Consider the following 12,424-nt stretch of genomic DNA (forward strand, 5'->3'; position numbering starts at 1 on the left):
GCTTGCTATTGCTCTTAGGATCCTAGGATCTAATCATGTCCATTCTCTAACTCTAAATATTATGTGTCATTGTCACTTATTTTACAGTTATCTTGCATTAGTGTTTTAGTTATCTATTGCTAGATAACAACACTTAGCCACTAAATCCACAAACATTTATTATTTCACAATTTCTAAATCGTAGGAATCTGAACATGACTTAACTGGGTAGTTCGGCTTAGGGTCTCACATAAGATTCCAGTCAGAATATTTGGTTGGGACTTCAGTCATCTGAAGGTGTGACTGGGTTGAAGGATCTGTTCCTCTGATGACTCACTGAAATGGTATTGTCTCAGTGTCTTGCTGGCTGTTGGAAAGAGGTCCCAGTGCCTTGCCATGTGGATCTCCCCACAAGGCTGGTTAAGTATCTTCATTGCATGGCAGTTAACCGAAACCAGAGTAAGAGAGAGCAGAAGTTGCCTTGTCTTTTATAACTTAGTCTAAGACTGTATACAACATTACTTCTGCCATATTCTATTGGTCCATTATATATTAACCCTAATTTAATGTGAGAAAGAAGTAGACAACATGCAAATATTAGAAAGAGAGGATCATTAAGGACTTGCAATCACACAGTTACTCTCCTATTAAATGATATAATCAAACATATGAAATGATTTTCATTATGTGTGTTATGTATAATTATAAACTAGTAACAACAGTAAAAGTAATAGGTCAAATTATCTTAGCCATTTTTCCTTTCAGTTTTATATATTTTTAATTTTCTTAGTTGAATTAAATTTCCTTATAATTTTATTTTTTAATGTTGATTAAAGAAATTTTAAAAATAAAGGAAGTTGAACAAAGAAAAGAATAAAGAGACTAGATTCCTTCCAATTTTATTCTGAATTTTCAATTTAAATTTTCTCTTATTAAATAAAGCGAAAATTAAAGATCTAGATTTAATTAAGACAGAAGAGATAATCATATAAGATGTTAAAGAACTAAATGTATTTTCCTCATAATAATTACAAACATATTTTTCTAAAAATCTTACATTTTTCTTATCATTAATTAAAAAAGTATTTTAAATTATTTTGAACAAAGATTGAGAAAAAAATAAGTGATGAAAACTGTAGATGTTGCTTTAAAATGTAATCAAGTTTCAAATGTTTCCTGAATTGAACTCATTTGTTAACATAAAATTAACAATAAATTGATAGTCTTAGCATTATTAACATTCAAAAATCTTGTCTAAGTTCTTCTAGAATGTGAATTTCCCTTTGTTGTAAATCTTTACCTGTGAATAAGGAAATCTTTCCTTTTTCATGTGAGTTGACTATCTCAACTGAAGATGATTATTTCATAATCCAAATCCTACTTCATTTGTTGTCTCTACCACTTACACAGATATCATCTCCTTTAATGTTCCCTTTTTATATTTTTTTGTGTAACATTTCACCTTCCCAGCTAGAATGTCATCTCCTGGAGACAGAAATTGTACACCTAACACTGTGGTTAGACTACATCAGGTTTCCATAAATGTTTATTACAATGAAATAGCCTTTTCTTACTCCAGATTTTATCCTTAATTTAGATTGTCTTTTATACACCTACATATGGCATTTCCTTGTACATTGAGGTGAGTTTACTTAAATTGCTGCAACTATTGCACAATTAATGCCTTATTAAACTTTTTTTTTTTTTTTTTTTGGTAATAGGATATTTTTCCACCCACCAGTCATACTGTACTCTGCAGCTTTTTTGTGAAACAATATTAATGTATTATTCCAGTTAAAAATGCTCTGTGAGTCATCAAGGATATATTCAATTATATTCAGTTTGGCTGTAGTATTACGTAGTTGTATTTTACTAACTTTCAAATGGAAAAATCTATGTATGATAATTCAGTAACCCTTTATCCTTCTTTAGATAAATGGACCCTGGCTTTGGGAAGCATCCTTCTTTATTTTTCAGTTCTTCTGTTTCAGAATGGGCTCCACTCCTGGCTAATAGACAGTCGTTTCCAGGCTCAAACCAATGAGGTCATCATATAGTAATCCATTTAAGTGATAGTCATTATGCAGCATACTTTCAAAACCAATAAGAAACAAACTGTGTCTAGAAAAGATATTCCTGTTTTTCTCTTATGAAATTTAAAGTGGAAAGAATGCAAGATGAATTTACTCCAGTAACAAGAGAAATATCCATCTGAGAAACAAACGTAAAAGGGAGCCAAAAGATAAAAAGAAACCAGGTTCTTTCATCATTTGAACCTGTGGTTTATGTCTCCTACAGAAATCAAATAACAAATTTTTCTACTGCTCAACATGGCAGCATGTTTACTATAGACAAATAGTTAAATAATTTTACTATTTTTATTTTGTGGCCCTAAGTATCTTTTCCTCAGTATTTTAGTACCTTTGTCTAGCTTTTACAAAGGCTGTTAGCTAAATAGGTCTAGCTTCATACCTGTTAGCTTTTTTTCTATCTGTCTTAACCTATAAGATAATTACTTATTGCTGATAGGCTCCGGCTCTTATCATTTTTTTAAAAATCTATTGACAGCTTCAAGTGCTTTGTAAGCATATAAAGACATTTCCATTCATATAATATCTCATTAATTAATCTTAACTCTAGAAATAGACATGTGACTTTAATGCAAAAGAGGCCTAGGGATGCCTAAGATCACTTTATAACTGGAAAGTATGACTTGGTGTTTAGTGGAGAAGAGAGCACTGGATCATTACAGTGTATTCAAATCTATATTACCCTCAGTGTCAGTTCAGGTCAATGCACTCTTACTTACATATATTATATATATGTAATATATATACATATATACATAATATATATACATATGTAATATATATACATATATATGTAATATATATACATATATATACATAATATATATTACATATTATTATATATATATATATATATATAGTTAAAAGTAGCCAAGGGGGGCTCTGTGGCAGGGGATATTATTTGTGTGTGTATATATATATATATAGATAGATATAAATATATATATATATCTATATAGATATATTTATACTTATTTAGTCTTATATTTACCTTGAGGTAAATAAGATCATGAGGCCATAACACTCATGTCATATCAGATGGGTTGCTTCAGATAGGTATTACATATTAGTCAGGGTTTTCCAAAGAAACAGGACCAATAGGATATATGTACAGCATGGAGCAAAGTAGAATTTCAATCGTTTGTATGGAAAAGAATACTATAAAATATAAACTGTTTCATGTACTCACAACTGTAAACCTACTTTTGTCCCACCCAGTATATATATAAAGAGATTTATGTTAATGAATTAGCTAATGCAATTATGGAGGCTGGCAAGTCAAAATGTATAGTGTTGGTCAACAGTCTAGAGATCCAAGGGAGAGTGAAAACTGCAGTTCAAATATGAAGGCCATCTACTGGCAGAATGCTCTCTTGCTCAGGGAAGGTTAGTCTTAGTTCTGTAAAGTCATCAATTGATTGGATGAGGCCCACCCACATTACGGAGAACTATATGCTATATTGAAAGCTCACTGATTTACATGTTAATCTCATCCAATAAACACCCTCACACAGAATAATATTTGGCACCAAATGTCTGGCACATGACCCAACCAAATTGACATAAAATAAACCATCATAGACTTGATAGTAAGACCAAGAAAACTTTAGCATAAAATTCACTTAATATAGCTTATTTGATATCAGTGTTGACTTCCTCTTTTATATTCTTAATATCTACTTACATTTACTTACATTTTTGGTTATTTCAAAATTAAGTTTGCTATTGACCCTGGTCAATGAATTGTCTTCCTTCAGTAAACTGCAACAAGTCTTATTATGTTAGCTCTTTCATCAAGTCAACTCTGGGTTTAGTAGTGAGCATTTGTTTCTCATGCTCAAAGCAATTCCTGAAGTAACATCACAGACATTAACACCAATCCACAGGAGTCTGCTCTAAAATGTCCAAACAAAGAGTTTGGGACTTAATATAATAGGTCATTGGTAAGACCTGATGAAATTTTAAAACAGCAAAAATTTTATGTTGAAATAATACAAGTTTTTAAAGTCTACACATCTTAAAGAATTCATAATCATTTGAATTTTTAACTTTTTCATAAGTCTAGTTTTACTGTATTTCAATGTACTATAAATACTGTCTTTTTTTAAACTAGAGTGAATTTAACATTTTCCTGGGTTCATTACCTTTCACTACAGGAGAGCTTTGATGTAACAGATAGGTATAAATATCTAAACATCTAATATCAAGATCTCCTAGAGAAGTGATTGCTTTCCTGGTGATAAACAGTTTTATCAAACTTTTATCAAAGTTCAAAGTACGGTTCAAGACCTCAAAAGAAAACTGTAACTTCCAACCTTATGGAGGTGGATTTCCTGTTCTAGAACTATCTTTTAATTTGTCTCCCTTTAATGCAATCTTTATTCTATCTTCAATTGTGTGATCTTTTGCTTTGGAACAGTTTGGAAGAAACTTTCTAGGAAATAACTCTACCTGCTGCACTGAATTACAGTATTTCCTCAGTCATATCACATCTGTGATGCCACTTAACACCTGCACCACACTTATATTGGTGAATTGCTGTTGTCTGTTCTCTGACTTAATGGCACAGAATATACAGCATATGTTGGTAATTCTTTTGTAATATGTTTGAAAATGTGCATACAAATGAATCCTCTTCAGGTGCAAGAGTATGAATTTATAGTGCAATTAACAGTTTGAGCTCACACCTGCTTTAAATACCACATAGACTTGTATTTTAATTACAAGGTATGCAATGAGACCACCCAAAGTCTCTATTCCATATGCAGGCTAAAGAATTGGGGCAGAATCCAATTCCAAGTTTTGAGCCTTGTTTTCAAGGCCAAAGCATTTTACGTTTAAGAAATAAATATTCTTCTTATTGACAACTCAACTACCTAAGGAATTTAAACATGAAATATATATTTTAAACAACAGAAATGGAAAATTAAGATTGATTATTGATTGAAAATATAGTAGAATTCCATACCTAGAAATAATTCAATTTACACTTTTGACTCTAATGTTTCTTGAATCTGTACCTCTTATTTGTCTAGTTCAACGTGTCTGACTAAGATTACAGAAATAGTTCTATACTAAGTTTTGTCAATACTATTATTCATTCCTACCACAAGCATTTATGTCACTATTGTTCCATATCTTTACCAACAATAAAATCAACAGACTTCTAATTTTTGGTCAGACTTGAAGAAATATCACTGTGGTCTTAATTGATGTTTTTTTCTAATCCCGATATTGTCATCACTTGATGATTGGTTATTCTTATTTCCACATCCCTGAAATGCTCACTGCCAATTTGTCCAAATGTTTTTTCCCATTAAATGCCATGTTCATCTTATTGATTTGATTTGAAGAAATGTTCATAGTGTACATACTAGTTATTGCACAGTTATATTCATTGAAAGTAGTCTCTCAGATTCTACCTAGTTATTTAATTGCCTTTATAAAGTCTTTCATGATTAACAAACTTAATTTTCATGTAGTAAATTTACTAATATTTTTCTCCATGCTATATGTTTTGAGATTTTAAGTACAAAACATTTTCCTAGGCTAAAGTCCAAAAGCTATTATTTTATCTCCTTCTAAAAGTTATAAAATGCTTCCTCTCATCTTCCATTCCTTGATTTAACTGGAAATGATTTATTTGTTTGCGTAAGGAAGCAAACCAATATTATTTTTTCCTTCAAATAGTTTTATCCCAGTACCATTTATTGAGTAGCTGCTCTTTTTCTTTTGTCACTTGTGTAGTACTGCAAATGTCCATGAACAAGATCATCAGCTTCTGATCTAATGGTCTTTATCCCTTTAGTAAGACCACATGGTATTACTTAACTCATAGAATTAAAAATAGTTTTGTTATCTGATAGACCAAATCTCCTCATCTCATTATTCTTCAAGAGCAACTTGGCTATTTTTGATATTTTGTCCTGATATAACCATTGTAGGGTCAGCTTTTCAAAGTATTAGAAATATTTGTTAGCTTTTTTTTAAAATTGGAGCTTAATTTAACCTATATATAAATTTGTGGACAACTATATCCTTATCTTATGAACATTTTTTTTCATTGTTAATATTTTTAAATTTATTTCGGTAAAAGTCTTGAATGTTTTTCATAATATTTATTCCTATGTTCCTAATTTTTAGTTGATGTTTTAAATGGTATTATTTGTTGTTAATTTGGTTGACAGTATTATTACTTGAAAATATTCATTACTCCCCTTAAGAGAGGGGTCATATTTCTTTACATCTTTGAGATCAAGCTTGGTCATGTCATATATATAGGATGTTACATATGTTAACTTCTGGGCACCAATTTTAAGAGCCTGTGCATGATTTGATCTGGTCTCTTTTCTCTCCAGTATCAGTATTTCAGATCGATTCTGCTCAATCATTTTTTCATTCCAGTATGAGAACAATGAGGGCCAGAGCTGGAGTTGGCCTGCACAAAATGTAACATGAGCAAAAAATCATACTTGGAGTTCCAAGCTACTGAGATTTTGGAATCATTTGTAACTGTTCTACATTTTAACATGTGTTTCTCAACATTCTTTGCTTCTCTATAGCTCTCTCCTCCAATTCCAATGTGTTTTCAGATTTTTTTATTTTTTTCCAAATAGAGTTGAGATAAGTTGGGGGGGTCAAAAATAATTGTAATAGCTAAGGTACTTTTTCACCTTTAAGAATCAATTTTCATTCCTTTGGAGGTGATCACATATCAGGATATTTTAACCTGGAATAATTATATTTACTAGCTTTGTCTCTTTTGAAGATAACACAGTTGATTTTTTGGATAATGATGTTACATAAAACTATCCTGCTTAAGTCTTTAAGTCTAGTAATTTCCTTGTATTTAAAAAACTCATTTCGTGTACAATGATGTGAGACAGGCCTGCAGACCTTCTCGCCGGCTGCAACTCTGTGGGTCTTCCCTTCTTCTTGGCCGAAGATGCTGGGGTCCCTGTGCAGCTGCGCGGATTCCTGCAGCCTAGGTGCTGGTCCGCCAACGCCGGGCACCCACGCGCCATCGCAGCCTAGCGCCCTGCATTGACCGGTGGCCCCGAGCGGACAGACGCAGCCCTTTTCTCAGCCTCCTTTTGCTTCTGATCAGAGGCCCAGCCCTGAGTCGGAACGACCCTGGCAGAGTATTGCTGCGGGATATAAAGGCTCTTACCCTCCTCTATGACCGCTATCCCACCTCCCCTGGGCTGGATTGAAATGTGTTGGAGGCCCAGCTGTATGTGATGCTCATACCCCCAAAGTTAGTGCCAGAACAAAGGCTGGAACAGTTATGATGTACGATGGGGAATGTAAGACTGGTTCAGATACTACGTACACGTTTGGAAACACCTTGGTGAGCTTGAAGGCTCTGGATCCTATGAAGACAGGTATACGCTAAGACGTTCCTGTGGCTTGGAGTATAATTTAGATTACATGGAATTTAGCCTGAAGAAATTTGAGAGGGTCTGAAAAAAGCCATAGCTTTAACGCCTTCTCTGATTTTGATAAAAATAATTCCGGTGGCATCAGTGGACTTCCCATTATAGTGTTACTTGCCTTTGGAGTTTATAAATTGTTCCTTAGTGGTGGTTAAGATTCTCCTCCACCCAAATCCTTCATATTCTCACCGTTATCAGGGATTCCCCATCTCAGCAGGACCCCCTCCCCCAGGCTTTAAGTCAGGGTTCACAGGCGCAGCATCTGGTTTTGCAGGCTTTCGCAGGACAGAGGATATGGGCATTCAGGACAAGGTTTCCGGACTGGCTTGGGAAATGGAGGAATTACGATATTGTTTGGCAGCAATAGAGTAGCAACAGCCTTTGCAGACTCATGGTACCCCTCATACTGCAGCGCAGGGAATAGCCATGCTTACCACTTCCTGGCGGCTCAGGTAGCTATGCCACTGGTTCAGGTTCAGAGACAAACACCAGAGCAGCGTCAGGATATGGTGGTATCAGAAAACGATAAGAAAGTAAAAAGTTGAAGTCAAACATTGGATGCAAAACTTCTGATTTTTCATCACTTTCTCTTTAAAAAAAAAAAAAAAGTGCTACCTGCTAACAACTGGAGAAAGGAAATATTAAAAAATTCTGTGGTGTTTTGTCTTATAGAGCTTTTGTATTTCATCATGTAATGAAACTAAGAGTTGACAATGTAACAAATACTTATGTGGAAAATTCTGTTAGTGTAACATGCAGATGTTTGTTATAATTTTTGAAAATGACGATTACTGTAAAATGCTTAAAATGTATTGTTTAATTTCTAAAACTGTGATGCCATGAAAAGCATTAAGAATGAAGGTTTTATACCAATAGACACTGAGTATATAAAATTTCAGTCTGGTTTTCACTCATGAGCCATAACCTCATAGAAACAATAATATTTGCGGGGCTCAGTTTTGGTGTTTGCTATTCTTCCAACATTTAAACCAAGCTTTGAACTACTAATTATACAAACCTGTGGGTTTTGATCACTTTGATCTCAGGAGCTGTGAATCCTTCCATGGTGGGGTTCTGGTGAGAATTACCTGTTAAAGGAAAAGGTAGAAAAAATAAGTATCTAGAAGGCTGTTGTGAATGACTGTGCTGACAAAAATTCTTGAAATCTCCTTATTCATTTCTTAAGAAGTAAAGTTCAAATGCTTCAACAAAGGTCTTCAATAGCAAAAGCATGCAAATCTCTGTAATGTCAAATAATGTCGTAGTAGTCTGGCTTCAATCTGCCGTTAAAGTGACAAAATTTTTTTCATGTATAAAAATATATGCAAATAATGACAGGATTGTTTCTTTTTTTCAAATCCTTGTATTAACCTACTTATATACCTTTCTTTCTGACTAGGGTAGAGCCCCCTAATAACACATTGAACAGAAGAGGTGATGTGAACTTCCCTGGTAGTTTCTAATTTCAAGGAAAATATTTCTTGCATTTTTCTATTAGTAAATATATTGGCTTTATATTTTTTCTGATACTCTCTATCAGATTTAAAAAAGTATTTTTATCTGTAATAGTTAAGTAAATGTTAACCTCCTTTACCACTGATAGCTTACATAACACATTGGTTTAGATAAGATAGCAGTTGCAACCTCTCAAATAACTCTTCAATGTTAATTTGGTATCTTTAATACACGTCTCAGATGACTCTGGTTACAGTATTGTTATTTTCTAGCCATTTTACTCTCCTATATCAACTTTTTACTTTAAAAAATTCCATTTTACACAGAAATTTTGGAAATAGTATAAAATATACCAACACACTCATAAACACTTCACCTACAGCCAAAATATAAGAATAGTTTTTCAATTTAGTTAAAAACCAACTTCAACAAACTTGACGTTTTTCTTTAACCATGAGTAGTTTTTAAACTATTTACCTGCTATTGTTGAAATGAAATTGTTCTTATAATTTGATAACATAATGAATTATATTTATAATTTTTCTGATAATTTTGAAAATGCTAAAAGAAAATAACTGCTATCTGAAATAGTAAACCCAGGAAAAATATGTTTTAAGAAAGAAAACTAAATAAACATAGTTTTAGACAAGTAAAAATTATCAGCAGATTCTCAAAAGAAAATATGATTAAAATATAAACCTAAGGAAGAAGAAAACATTCTTCCCAGACAGTGTTTCAACCCATACACCAGAGATTGCCAGTTCAATTCCTGGTCAGGGCACATGCCCAGGTTGTGGGCCCAATCCCAGGTGGGGGGCATGCAGGAGGAGGCCAATCGATGTTCTCTCTCATCTATGTTTCTATCTCTTTCTCTCTCTCCCTTTCTTTCTCTTTATAATCAATAAAGAAAAATTACATATATTTAAAATAAGAAAACATTCTAGAAGAAAATAAAAATACCCCCCCCCCAAAAAAAAACCCTAGGCAAAAATAATCATTTGCATGTGTTTTTAATTTTATTTTGAAAAAAGGAGAGGAAGATGTCAATATATAAAATTAAAAATCAATGATGGTAGAAGTGCTTTCCATGAAAATAATATCATATGATTTGGAAATTTTGAAATAAAGTAAATATGTGTTTACTTTAGACACTTTTCAAGCTAAGTTTTTAAGCTAAATATGCACATTTAAATTGCTACTATATCCATGAAAAATGCAATAGAGTGCATCATTTCTAAATAACTAAAAGGGGAAAGTGTAGTGAGAAAGGAAAAAAAAATAGAAGAAATTAAGACCAAAAAAAGAGAGAGAGAGAGAAAACAAAAATGGGAAAACTAAGAAAAGGTAAGAAGTTACATATTTTAGTAATAATATATTTATTATATTTATATATATTATATTAATTTCTTTATTTTTAAATTTTGCTTTTTGTATTGATTTTAGAGAAAGAGGAAGAGAGAGAGAAAGAAAGAAAGAAAGAAAGAAAGAAAGAAAGAAAGAAAGAAAGAAAGAAAGAGAGAAAGAGAAACATCTATGAGACAGAACATTGATTGGCCACCTCCTGCATGCTCCCACTGGAGATTTGGCCCACAACCTGGGCATGTGCCCTGACCAGGAATCAAACCGGTGACCTCTTGGTGCATGGGTCAATGCTCAACCACTGAGCCACTAATAAAAAATAAAAAAAATCTAGGCAAAAATAATTCAATTATTAATTAAATAGATTCAATTATTGTAAAATAAGTACATTTTTTTATTTAAAAAAAAGGTAGTTCTATGTTATTTGGAGAACGAAAGGCGATGATATAAGTTTTATGGGCCAAGAACATGGGGTGCAGAGAAAGTTAACAAAGGTTGGAGAGGGAATTTGGAGAAATAGAACAAAACTATACCTGATGGGTTTTCTCAGAATGTTGAGGGAAATGAACAGAAAAGCGAATAATTACTAAAGTTGACTGAAGTTTCAGAATGTTCCTGCATGAGTACTTTAAATATATTCACTCAGTCAACATAGGAACTCAAATAAGTACTGTTATTATATATATTCTATAAAAATAATATTAATACTAATAATATTATGAAGAATGAGGAGGGGGAGGAGGAGGAAGAGAATAAAAAAAGGAGGAGAAAAGAAAGAAGGAAGAGGTAATGGTAATTGAGGTAATTTAATTTGTCTAAGATCATACATTATAGAGGACACTACTGTGCACTTTCTCAATATCCCTCCTCCACTCTCCTTAAATTTTCCCAACATAACATTTTTTATGTTAGAAAATCCACTTAGACATATAGTTCAGAAGATCACTATTCAAAAGTTCCAGGAGACAGTTCTGATTAAATCTATAATTAGCACTTTATGGCATTTCTTTGATGACTTATATTGGACCAAGTGTGGGTTTCTGTCCAACTATGACTTAATCAGGCTAAAAAAATGTTTTAATGTTTTGGGTTAAGTTTATCTTTCTAACCTGTTTCTCTTATATTTGTTTATAAATACTATATAACATAGTTAAAAATGAAGCAGAGGAGTTAAATAGAATTGGGTTTTGACTTGATCATAAAGAACTTTATTATCCTGTATAACTGTCAGTCTAGAAGAAGTAAACGCTCTGGGTTCATTCGATTAGTGATGTCCTCAAGTATCCAAGGTTTTTCTGTTCCTGGTCTACAGATATTTCAGCATTGGTTTCATTCAAAGGCTGTTTCCTTTGTAGTTTTGATTGCTGCCAGTAATAAATGGAGAAATGTTTTGTTTTCTTGTTTTAATTGTTTTTGTTCATGTCCAGAAGAAGAGAGTTCCCAGATTACTGGGACTTAAGGAAACCACTGCTTCATAAAATGCAGGGATGTTTTTGATAGATATGGAGGGATAATTGGAAGAATGTTGGAACCAGAGAATAAGAGCACCTCTACAGACTAACCTACCTCTGGAATTCTACTTATTTGAGATAATAAATTTCTTAATGGATTAAAACCTTTTCAGTTGATAGTCTTGTTACTTGCAACTAAAAGTATGCCAAAAACACAATTTGTGTGCTACACACACACAGATAAGTACAAATGCAGTTATCTAAGCCCAGTTCTTTTTCATTCTTATGCCTCACATTTAATCACTATGTTAAACTGTCTGAAAACTATGACTTGACAAGTGATAAGAACAGAGAGTCAAAAGAGTTCAATCTAAAAATTAAAGGTATTCTTAAAGAAGTATCAAAGCTATTTGAATGGATGCAATATTGATGTTTAAATAGCATTTTTCTGAGCTTTGGAAAACATGAAATTTAAAAGAGCACAGTTACATACAAAATTAATTATTTTTAAAAGCTATATATAGACAACTTGTTTTCAAATTATAAGGATAAGCATAAATGTCATGCAATTATCCATGTAAAAATTAACAAATATTCATATCCAACTATATAACAAGTTGGAGTGAACTGTTCTTCAAATCCAAGAATATCATGG

The 12,424-nt window shown here is 32.6% G+C and overlaps 1 pseudogene; it reads left to right on the forward strand.

Annotated features, from left to right (window-relative positions):
* LOC118623361 overlaps window positions 1-8,033 on the forward strand; it is a 103,005-nt pseudogene extending 94,972 nt beyond the window's left edge.
* Window positions 8,034-12,424: the final 4,391 nt, after the last annotated feature.

This window comes from Molossus molossus, unplaced genomic scaffold, assembly GCF_014108415.1.
Source record: "Molossus molossus isolate mMolMol1 unplaced genomic scaffold, mMolMol1.p scaffold_m16_p_10, whole genome shotgun sequence".
Taxonomy (NCBI): domain Eukaryota; kingdom Metazoa; phylum Chordata; class Mammalia; order Chiroptera; family Molossidae; genus Molossus; species Molossus molossus.